Source organism: Cherax quadricarinatus, chromosome 19 (assembly GCF_038502225.1).
Source record: "Cherax quadricarinatus isolate ZL_2023a chromosome 19, ASM3850222v1, whole genome shotgun sequence".
Taxonomy (NCBI): Eukaryota; Metazoa; Arthropoda; class Malacostraca; order Decapoda; family Parastacidae; genus Cherax; species Cherax quadricarinatus.
The window spans coordinates 17,690,420-17,702,223 of NC_091310.1; the positions used below are offsets into that span (position 1 = coordinate 17,690,420).

At 39.0% G+C, this 11,804-nt stretch overlaps 1 long non-coding RNA gene across 1 annotated transcript in view; it reads left to right on the forward strand.

Moving 5' to 3' along the window:
* The window catches only part of LOC128688247 (uncharacterized), a 77,680-nt gene extending 67,374 nt beyond the window's left edge, over window positions 1-10,306 (forward strand). The window contains exon 3 of the long non-coding RNA XR_008406971.2: window positions 10,224-10,306. This is a non-coding gene — a long non-coding RNA (uncharacterized lncRNA). The remainder of the gene's footprint in view (window positions 1-10,223) is intronic.
* The last annotated feature ends 1,498 nt before the right edge of the window (window positions 10,307-11,804 follow it).

The window sequence follows — 11,804 nt, forward strand, 5'->3', positions numbered from 1 at the left end:
TAAGAGTATATGCAAAGAAAGGATGAATGGATAATTTTATATGGACAATTTGCTTTGGGTAGCACAAACTGAAACAGAATTAAAAGTAATAAACACTAAAACAAATAATGTTATGAAGCAAGCCAATATGTTTCTGAGGGAGTGGACCAGTAATTCCCAAATTTAAAGCAGATCATCACTATAATCAACATATTAAGCTAAAATTTTAATATTGAGACAGATGCATTAAACCTGTTATATATATATATATATATATATATATATATATATATATATATATACACTGGAGTTTATTTCCAGTTACCATAATGGGTGCAGAGGAGTAGAAACTCAAACTGGCGTAGGACGAAGGTCTATCTGCACGTATCAAAATTAAGGACAGATAGCTAATTCAAGTTTACACACAAAGTATCTAACAAATCCTAACAAATATTTTTCGTATATTTTGTGATGCATTCCCTGTAAGGTTATGGTGCCATGCCTGCAGCTGCTCCTGTTAAAGGACGAAATTTGTCACTATTGAAACAAAGAGCATCATACGTCCCAGCGACTTTGAGCGTGATGTACGCAGCACTCTGAAGTCCAAAGAAATCAATAAGATCATAATTTGGCCTGCACAATGAACTTGCTTCTCAGTGGATCTGAAACAATAACAAAAATAAGTTTAAAAAATCGTGTTGTTCAAATAAATCAAATACAGGACAAATTATGTAGCGACCAACAACATATCTTCTCATTTATTCATTTTCCAAGCATGGAAAGAAATGAAACTAAACAAGTTACAAAGGAAGAAAGGAAGGTTTAAGTGGCTGAGTTGATAAGACAATGAGAACTGGCCTAAATATGAGATTAATTTAGAACTGGAGGCAGATGTAGCAACTAGTCATTCAGACACACTTACCCACTACTCACATAACACGATTTTCCTCCTTGTTTTATTAAGTATTTAAATTATTTGGGTTTGTGTTTAAATTTATTAGGAAAATGAGTATTAATTTTAATTCCAATAACCTGTTAATATTGGATAGAAAGAGCCTAAGAGGAGGTCTACACAGATGAATTAACAATTTTAAGAAGAGGTACATACCAAACACTAGGTCCGTTTTATTCAAGACTGGATTTGTGCCACAAGGATTGTTACTAGGAATAGGAACACGTTGCAAAAAAAAAAAAAAAAAAAAAAAACAAAATACAGTAAAATGAAACACCCTATCCTTCCTGCTATGGTTCTTTCTCTAACTAAATTCATTGTACGCAATGTTCATTCAATCATTAAACACAGAGAACTGCACGATACACAACCTAATATCAAACTTTCTGGATCCCTAAGGGACGATAATTTGTGATAAAAGATCCACATTCTTGTATTTTCTGTGGTCGAATCGACGACAGAACATTCATGAATCCAGAATCTACGCTGCTGCAGGAAGAATGTGAATAATTACTTAAATCATTTGATTTTAACAGTGTACTACATTGCTTCACTTGTGCTGGCATCCAGATAAGGAAGGTGTCCGTGTCTCTGTCTAAATAACTATGACAATTAGCCAAGAGATATACAATAACACTCGCAAAATTCATAAAGAAATCGATGCATATATATTGTACCAACAGATTCCATATTATTAAAGGAGATACAAACAAGACTTGGAAAATACTTATTCTGATAGTAAGGTCTCTGACACTAGTAAGTTCGCCAAATCCAAAGAACTAATACTGACTAAACCTAATCTACCTTCCCTCCAAGCCTCGGAGACAGCACATAAATTAAATAATGTCTTTGGATGCTTGGAGCAAATCTTTCCAGCAAAATTCCAAACTTCGCTGCTCAAGTTAGAGTTTACCTCACTGATAACCATCAGAGCTCACTCTAATTATCCCCAACCACTTCATCGGAAACATATCACATATACCACCACTAATATACAAGAAACTTATCATTTGTTATCATCAATTATTAGATTTGTTCAATAAATCAATCAGTGCCAAAACGTTCCCTAACATCCTTAAATAATATGATAGGTCTAAATTTAAGTAGTATGTAAACATTATGATTGCCTCAAGTGCATTGCATAATTAGTGGCTTTCTTTTGTCTCTACTTTTGTATCAAAATATGTATATCCACTGTAATATTTGTATAATCAGAAGACTCACTGCTATTCGTTCCTCTCCTGCCAGTACTATTATTATTATTATTATTATTATTATTATTATTATTATTATAGTCTGAGAGGTATTTGAGCCAGTAGTTCGTTAAATTCAGAATTGTCTCTAAGCCAGTAGTTTGTGTTTAGGATCCATCCAGCAACGTGGTGCTTCTCCTATTTCTGTGTTTCCAGAAGTTCATCTGTGACCGCTGGTTCGGGATTTTCAATGGTCAGAGGTCACCTTTGATATCCTCCTCCAGTAAAGTTTATGCCTCTTCAGGCCCATATGTAGTAATTTCTGTGAAACTAGTTTCACATCATCCTTGAACAAGGGCACTTCTAACCCTAAGAAGGAAGAGACTCAATCATGTGTGTGTTTAAACAGCATCATCAATTTCTGGTCTCTGGTCCGTCTTTAGAATCCATCCACTATTATCTTCAGAGTTGTATAGGAGCCCGTGGTTCGTCTTTAGGATCCATTTACCTTTAGCTTCAGCGGTATCTCTGAGCCAGTGGTTCGTCTTTAGGATCCATCTACTTTTAGCTTCAGAGATATCTCTGAGCCAGTGGTTCGTCTTTAGGATCCATCTTCTTTTAGCTTCGGAGGTATCTCTGAGCCAGTGGTTCGTCTTTAGGATCCATCTACTTTTAGCTTCAGCGGTATCTCTGAGCCAGTGGTTCGTCTTTAGGATCCATCTACTTTAAGCTTCAGAGGTATCTCTGAGCCAGTGGTTCGTCTTTAGGATCCATCTTCTTTTAGCTTCAGAGGTATCTCTGAGCCAGTGGTTCGTCTTTAGGGTTTCTTTCAGGTGGACCCTTGGTGTTCAGACATTCTCCCGTCTCTCTGGTTACCTCCTGGTAAAACTTGGAGCCACATGGGGGACCAGAAACGTGGAGGGCTAAGATGATGAGACAATACTGGAAAACTTCCTGCACCAACATGTTAAGGTCACTACAAGAGAGAGAGATGATGAATATGCAAAACTGAACCTTGAATTCACCATGAGTTCATACACTGGGGGATACCACATACGAAAGGTCTCTCAGATCTAATGATCACGTCGTCCTCAGCTTCGACTGCATTGTAGATTTAACAGTGGAGAGAGAAGCAGCACAAGAAAGACAACAAAAGAAAGGACTAGACAGAAATGAGGCAATTCCTGTTTGAAGTGCATTTGGGAAGAGAACTAGGAGGAAAAACAGTATATGAATTGATTGTTCATGTGATCACAAAGTGCACGGAGGCAGAACGAACCCTTGGTTCACCCGAAGGTATAGAGGTGTCAAAGCGAGGTGTGCTAGAACATTGAAAAGTATAGAAGACAAAGTACCCAGGAAAATAAGGAGACGAGTCGAAGAGCCCGAAACGAATATGCATGGATTAGGAGAGAGGCCCAGCGGTAACACAAGAATGATATAACATCGACAGCCAGATCTGACTGAAAGCAGTTGTACAGCCACATCAAGAAGAGAATAACAGGCAAGGACCAGGTAATCAGGCTGAAGAAGGGGAGATCACAAGTAATGATCAAGAGGTATGTGAGGAGCTCAACACGAGATTTAGGGAGGTATCTGCAGTGGAGACAGAAAGGCTTCCAACTAACTGGGATGGCAGGGTACAGCAACAAGTGCTGGACACACTATACACAACCGACCAGGAGGTGAAGAGACTGCTAAACGAGCTAGATAGCCCGAAGACGGTGTGACCGGACATCAATTATGTCTCCATGGGTCTTGAGAGAGGGAGCCGAGGCACTGTGCGTGCCACTAACAAGTCTTCAACACACCTGAGGTGTGGAAGACAGCAAATGTTGTCCCACTTTACAAGAAAGGAAAAGAGACAGGCAACATTAAATTTCAGACCAGTATCACTGACTTGCATAGTATGAAAAATCATGGAGAAGATTAATAGGAGAAGAATAGCGGAGCACCCAGGGAAAAAAATGAGCTTAAACACAATAAACCGGCATGTTTCAGGGAGGGGAAATCATGTGTCACAAACCTAATGGGGTTTTACAACAAGGTAAAGGAAGCAAGACAGGAGAGAGGGAGGAAGGGAGGGAGGGAGAGGGAGAGAGGGAGGGAGGTGGGAAGACTACATTTTCTTGGACTGTAAGAAGGCTTTCCCCTCACTTTCGCACGAGAGATTAGTGCAAAAACTACAGGAGCAGGGAGGAATAACAGGAAAGGTACTGAAATGGATCCAAGAATACATGACAGGAAGGAAACAACGAGATATGGTACGTGATGATGTGTCAGTGGGCGCATTTGATGATCAGGGTTCCATAAGGGTCAATCCTAGGACCAGTGCCGTTTTTGGTATATGTGAATAACATGACGGAAGGGTTAGATTCAGAGGTTTCCTGTTTGCAGACGATGTGAAGATAATGCGGAGAATTCAAGCGGACCAGGTTCAGGTAGAGCTACAAAGGGATCTGGACAGGCTACAAGCCGGTCCAGCAATTGGTTCCTGGAGTTTAACCCCGCTACGTACAAAGTCATGAAGAGTAGAAAGGATCAAAGATGGCAGACGAAGTACAAGCTAGGGGGCCAAAGAATGCAAACCTCACTCATGGAAAAGAACCTTGAGGTGATTATCATACCAAACACATTTCCTGATGCGGACATCAGAAAAATATCTGCTGCAGCATACGGGCGCCTGACAAAGTTAAAAATATCATTTCGACACCTGAGTAAGGAATCATTCCAAATGCTGTACACACTGTACGTCTGGCCCATGCAGCACCAGTACGGTAACCAAACCTGGTCAAACATGTCAAGAAATTATAGAAAGTCCAAATGTTTACAACATAACTAGTCCTGGATCTAAGAGGTATGTCCTACGAGGAGAAGTTAAGGGAGGGAAAACATACATACACACACACACCCACATACACACACCCACATACACACACACACACACACACACACACATACAAACCCACACCCACATACACATACACTCACACCCACACACACACAGACACACACAAACTCCCACACCCCACGTACACATATGGACCCTTCACCCCCACTCATTATATATATATATATATATATATATATATATATATATATATATATATATATATATATATATATACAAAGAATTGTTTATCAAATTATACAGAAACTGTTCTCTTAATCTGCTGGGCGAGGTGAAGTTAGTCTTTAAAAAAAAAAGAGATAAATTAAAGGATGGAACTAAGGTATTTCCAGCCAAACTGTGGCGTAGGTGCGTCAAGTAAATTTACCAAAAAAAAAGAACAAAATTAATGCCTCAATTACTGGAAAAGCAAATGTTGGTTAGAAACTGGAATCATGACAGAAGATAAAATTGAAATCAAATTGGTTTATATTTTATGAATGTAATTCATGAAATGACAATACTGAGGGAATAAGGAAAAAATTAGAGTCCATATATAAAATTGCTGAGGAACCACAACAACAAAATCACTATGCCTAATACACACACATTCTCTCTAGTACTAAACGTAATGGAGCGTTGGTAGAAATTTACGTCCATGTGGTATAACAATAAATTTCGTTTATGTAAACTTTTATTAAATATCGCGAAAGGTACAAGAGTATCTCTTCGTATCTGGTATTTGTGCGTGTTTGTTTACATGCCAGTTATCTTACATGTGCATTTGTACAGATTTACACCCACTAGAGACTTCAATGAGGTTCTTGAAAAAGGTTCGGAATACTGAAACCATGTGTAAATCGGTCTCTTTATTACGAATGTCCTTATATTGTCATGGGAAGGCATTAGAAAAAAGATGAGTTGTCTTATTATTAATATTTGTTAGTAGTCAGTATCCCAACAGTGTTCATCACTGTGTTTGCGATAGGTATTCATACTGTATCATTGTGACATTACTGGTAGGTCTTGTAAATATTATTGTTATATTGCCTGGTGTTACACTGCAATTATTATAACTAGTGCTAGATGGTTAGACTACTGGATCATTAATTAATATACCTGTATACGATGCCGTAATATTACAATCCCCATTAACAGCTATGCTGGGAGTGGAGATCAGACGAGGTTGGGAGGTGCTCCTACTCTGAGAAGACCATGAGGGAGGATTACTTAATGGGAATTTAGGGCAGTCTTGGCCTGCCATTGAGATTAACGCCCTAGCCGGTGTTAAATTTCAGCACAACATCTTTCCTCCTCTGCTTTCCCTGTGTCAGCAAGGGTCGATCCTCGCCAACATAGAAACTCCATTAACGTCAGCCTCTCCACCTACCAAAAGCTTTTTCTCTTAATCTATTCTCTCATCTCTCGGGGAGACACACTCCTCTTCTCACGTTCGTCGATGATCTAATAAGTAACGAGAAATGTTTCATTCTGCGAAATTTGAGAACAGATATGGTGTAACTTTCGTAATTCTTATGAAATTAATCATAAAATATAAATTTAGATATGAGAGAAAAACAGTGATTAAAAATATCTTATATTTAATATATTTTTCGGTGTATGAATGAAAGATATATTCTTTGTATGAAAGATATTACTGATTTCCTACTTTCAGATATAGAAGACAAATTATGCTTGTTGTATCTGTTTTATTGTTTGACATTTCCCAAGATGCACCTTGTCTCTTATTTACTGTAAGGTGAACATGCACAGCGGATACAAGAAGACTTGCTTTAACCACTCGTCTTTCTCATTATCTCCTAGGCCAAAAATTAGGATACTTTACCGCGGAGTTTGAGAGTCATCATACCATATGAAACACCTAGCAATCCTTCGCTTAATTAATTTGACCTACATTGCAAGACTTTTGTCCTATTTATAACATTTTTGTTTCGAGGGATACTGAAGAGGTTATCCGTTGCTTTGTTATTTTGTCAATTTTCTCTTGGTTTCGCTGGAAGCCTTCAGTCCTGATGCCTCGTGCGTGGAAAATGCAACCCCCGTCTTCTTAAGTAACAGTTCTAATAAGAATTGTAAACAGTAATACCTTCGCTGTTGAAAATCCATTGTCAGTGAATGGCTAACTGTTACTCTCAACCACATCTTTTTATTATACAATATTTTTTTTAGGGATTGCATTAATGAATTATCTTTAGAGAATTGTTAAAAAAAAATATATTTATATTTGCTTATTTGTATTGTACATTATGGGATATGTCCAGGAAAAATAGTGAAACATTTATTCTGCTGCTGCTACTATATAAATTTGCGATCGCTACAGCACTGCTTCAGGGAGTCTGCTGCTTTTGAGGTGCTTCGTATCCGTCTAGAGTATTCTCTAGTCTAGTTAGTTCCGCTATTTTCTAGCGTAAAGCATATTTGTTGCAGTCTTAGTATTTCAGTTTAGTGAGACTGCTCATCCAGATGGGTTGCTGTGATTCTCTCTGCATTTACAATCCTTGCCACATTCTTCTATTTTAGGAATCTTAAATTAGTCACCAAGCAGTACGATAGTTGGGGACGGATATGAAATGTTTTCAAAAGTATTCAATTTTTCTTAGTAGGTGTTTGATTGCTGGGAAATTCAATCAGTTTGTATAAAAATGCTTTACCTTGATTTTGATTTTCAAATTTAGCTACCAAAACTTCGACTACATCATTTGTGGCACTAAGTAATTTTTCCACTTGGATCTGATTAGATTCTACCCAGGTGTCAATATTTCATTGTCAAAGTAGACTTTGATGCGAGTCTCCATAAATAACTGCAATCATTACATTTGTCTTAAGAAACCACTGATGAAGGTTACTCGGTTTTAGACCTTGAATGTTTGCAAAGACAAAAGCTGTTATGTTGCTTGTTACTAAGCTGGGGAATTTTTGTGTTAATTATAATATATATGGCTCTGGTGACACACCACTGTCTTCGTTTCTAGTACAGGATGGTTACTGGACTGGAAACATTTCTCGCCATTATTTTCTGTTTCCTGGCACTACAAAATCTCCGGGAGTAATTTTTGTTTGGTAATATGTTCATGTTGATTTATGACAGGTTTCCTTCAAGTGAAAGGCTGAGTAGTTTACATAATAACATTCTCTCGTGTATTAAGTAGCAGCTCAGTTGTAGCGTAAAAGTATGTGCAGGTCCTGGAATAACATACTTCTTTAATAAGGAGTGTACATAATTTCTCTGGGTTGTCATATTACCACATTCCATTCCTATTTCTAGTTGGTCAGTATATGCAAATCCCTCAAGGGTAGCGGTGACACACTTGGATTTTCTGGTGACTTTTGTCGTGTACTGGTTTAATTTTGATTCATTTTCAGTTATTTCATTAAAGTCGTGTGCTCCTTACTCTGTAATAGTTTGTAGTAGAAACATTGCTCGAATTCGAACTGTCGGGTTACATGTACCCGTCTTAGAGTTCAATGACGAAACTTGAATATTCTGTGTACTGTTATCAGCAGCATCTTTCATTCCCCTCCTGTCGGAGTCAACCCTTGAGTTTTTTGGTCCCTTTTCCAATATATGCTTTTCACTTCCATTAGTCATATATCCCAGGTAGACTAGACTGCTTCATGTCATTGTTGCAAATAAAGTAGCACCTCCCTTGAAAAATGTCATGTTTGAAAACTGTTTCTTCTTGCACTAGAGAAATGGTGTTGAGGCAATATAAGTCACATATAACAACACATCTTGTAATTTTTCCCAGGAGCGCTCCACACGCTCCACAACTGCTCCTGTATACCATCGTATCAATATCTTGTAAAACATCGTGACTCACGAAATCGTAATAACACGACCGCAAACAATTCACGGAACGCAGTGGTCTGAGTTTTAGAACTCAGCTGCCATAGGTTGAAGCCTCACCCGTTCCATAACTTTTTGTTGAATAATTCCAGTAGACTGAGGTAGTCCTGACTGGGCGAGTGGGTGGGCGGTCTGTCGAACAGGGTGTGTTGATGGGTGTAGGTGGTAGGGTGGGCGGCCATTTTTGATTTCCTGAAAGGCATGGCAGAGAGGCGGAGGTTGAGCAGTGGCAGTGGTCGGAGGGGAGCTACATGAAGGTGGGTGGCAATTGGTTCAAGACAAGCAATTCTTGATCTCTTACCCGCAACAATGAGGCGTGGCTCAATTATGTATAGCCTTCATTTCCCTTATTTCCTGATTACTATTAATATGAACCACCTGTAAAGAACTCTTCTTCCTTTCATAAACTATTCCTTTCATGATGCACATGGTGTGTGCCTCTAACTCGTTGGGCTGGGAGGTCCGCAGTATCTGCATCCTAGAATCGGTCTGTCTCTCTTTTCCTTCCCGGGAGGAGAAGATCGGGTGTTGCCGGATAAGTGTTTGTAGTGTAAGTCCCAGATGAGCAAGCGTGGGTGGTTCTTTCAATGGGGGATTCACCGTCAGCCACTAAGTAGATGGGACCCATCATCAACCCATGCAGAGAGAGCACCCACTATCATTCCCTGTGGAGAAGGCACCCACCTCGGCCACTGTAGTGGGTCACCCTTTATAATCGCCAATAAATGGACATCCATTCCTAGCACCTGTAATGGTACCCATACTTGCATTCCCTGTAGAAAGGAGGGGGGTCGTCACCCACCATCGGCCCCTGTAGAGGGAGTCACCCACCTTCGGCACCTGTAGAGGGGGGTCACCCACTATCAGCCCCTGTAGAGGGGGTCACCCATCTGCTGAAATAAATGAGTACCTACAGTCAGTCCCGATTATGAACGTTCGCTGTTAACCCATTGTGAATTGGGACACCCACTTTCAGCTCCCGGACTGGGGGTAAGTACTACCATCCCCGGTAAAGGCAGGTGTTCCCTCCAATTTTTATGATTTGTTTTTATCATAATATAATTTATTGACGTGCTGTTGGAGTGTGAGCAAAGTAACATTTATGAAGGGATTTAGGGAAACCGGCAGGCCGGACCTGAGTCCTGGAAATGGAAAGTACAGTGTCTGCACTCTGAAGGAGGGGTGTTAGGTTGCAGTTTTATAAACTGTAGTGTAAAGCACCCCTCTGGCAAGAGAGTGATGTAGTGAATGATGATGAAAGTTTTTCTTTTTCGGGCCACCCTGCCTTGGTGGGAATCGGCCGATGTGTTAATAAAAGAAATAATTTGTTTTCTTTTTCAGAATTTGGTACTAGAGAGTCCTTGTGACTGTGAAGGATCCAGCATGTGACTGATGGCTGCTAGACCGAGCTACATGGGTGGTGAGTACCCATTTCTCAATTATTTTTAACAAGGGTGTGGCGCGAACATCCACATGCACATTGGTTGTGCTGATAGAGGGGGACGACAGTGTTCCTGGTACCTAATTGTTCAAGAACTTGTGGTGATGTGTGTCAAGGCTTTCGTTCTCTCAGGGTCATCTATAATTGCTTCGTGAACCCTTAGGAAATATTGAAAAACGTAAAAACTTCTGTCAGATATGTTGAGTGACGGCCTGTTTTGTGCTCTTTATGTAACAGATCGACCATTTTCTCAGTGAAACTAGACAGTTTGATACTCTTAGTGAATAATAAAAAATTACTTTGTGTAATTTGATACCTATTCGGTCATATAAAAAATGACATTCTATATTAATTACGAACTGGAAATACCTATGATCGATATCTGCTGCGTGTATCATGTGTATCAAGTATTTACTCTGAAAAAATCAACAAGATGCTTTGAGTTTGTGATTATCTGAATACGAGACAGTTTTATCCCTATATGACCCTTGATCATTCCAAGGGTTTGGAAACTCCAAGCTAAGAATATTACCCGACCTCTGTATATCATGCAGTCGTTGATGATATTCGTGCCTAAACCGCATTTGCGTTTGCATTAATTTTTAGAGCATGAAAATAGTATTTATTTCTTCGTGTTAACATTCGCAGCACATGAAGATTTCAATACTAGCCAGTAAATGTTATCATGAGCAGAGAGTTTCAAAATATCGAATAAGCGTGTATTATTGGTGGGTCGTGTCTTGAAAATCTCTGCAAGTGATAGTTGACGGCTGACAAGCGGCGTAGCATCAGAGTTTCACTAGGGCAATATCCATATCACCTCGGCTACATGTACAAGGCAAAGAGCCATTCACGATTTTCCTCTAATTTGATGAATTTTAGTCTGATGCTTATGTAACATGCTTTACTTCCTAAGAATGTCTTATACACCTCGCATCATTATTGTGCTATCTTCACTAGACAATATTGAGAAAGTTCTAGTAGTCGCTGCTTTTCTTCGATACAGAATAACCTGTTAAATACTGGTTTCTCAGTGTCTTTAGTTCTTTTTAAAACCAGGTTTTTTAACGTTTTCTATTCCTTTTTTATATAATTAGAATGAGTTTACATTCTAACCGTACATTATATTTGCATCCACTACTTGCTTTCTTAGTACATTCAATACTTGCAGTCCTCCTGCTGAACTTTTTTCTCCCATCTTTCTGGCTCATTTTAGTTTACATTTATGGTCAGAACATTTTTGGAACAAATCACCTTTATCTACCATATACTTTTTTTTCTGAGTACGGTTTCTTTAATAGCATTATTATATCACATCTGGTCGTTTTTCAAAAAAGCATTGAGAAGTTTAGTTCTCCATAGACAGTCGTCATAACTCCGCTTTAATGACGTTAGTGTATTCAATAGGCTTTAAATGCCATTAACAAACCAGTCTGATATGATTTTGTAAAAAGAAAATCATTGCACAAAGAGCTGGCTGA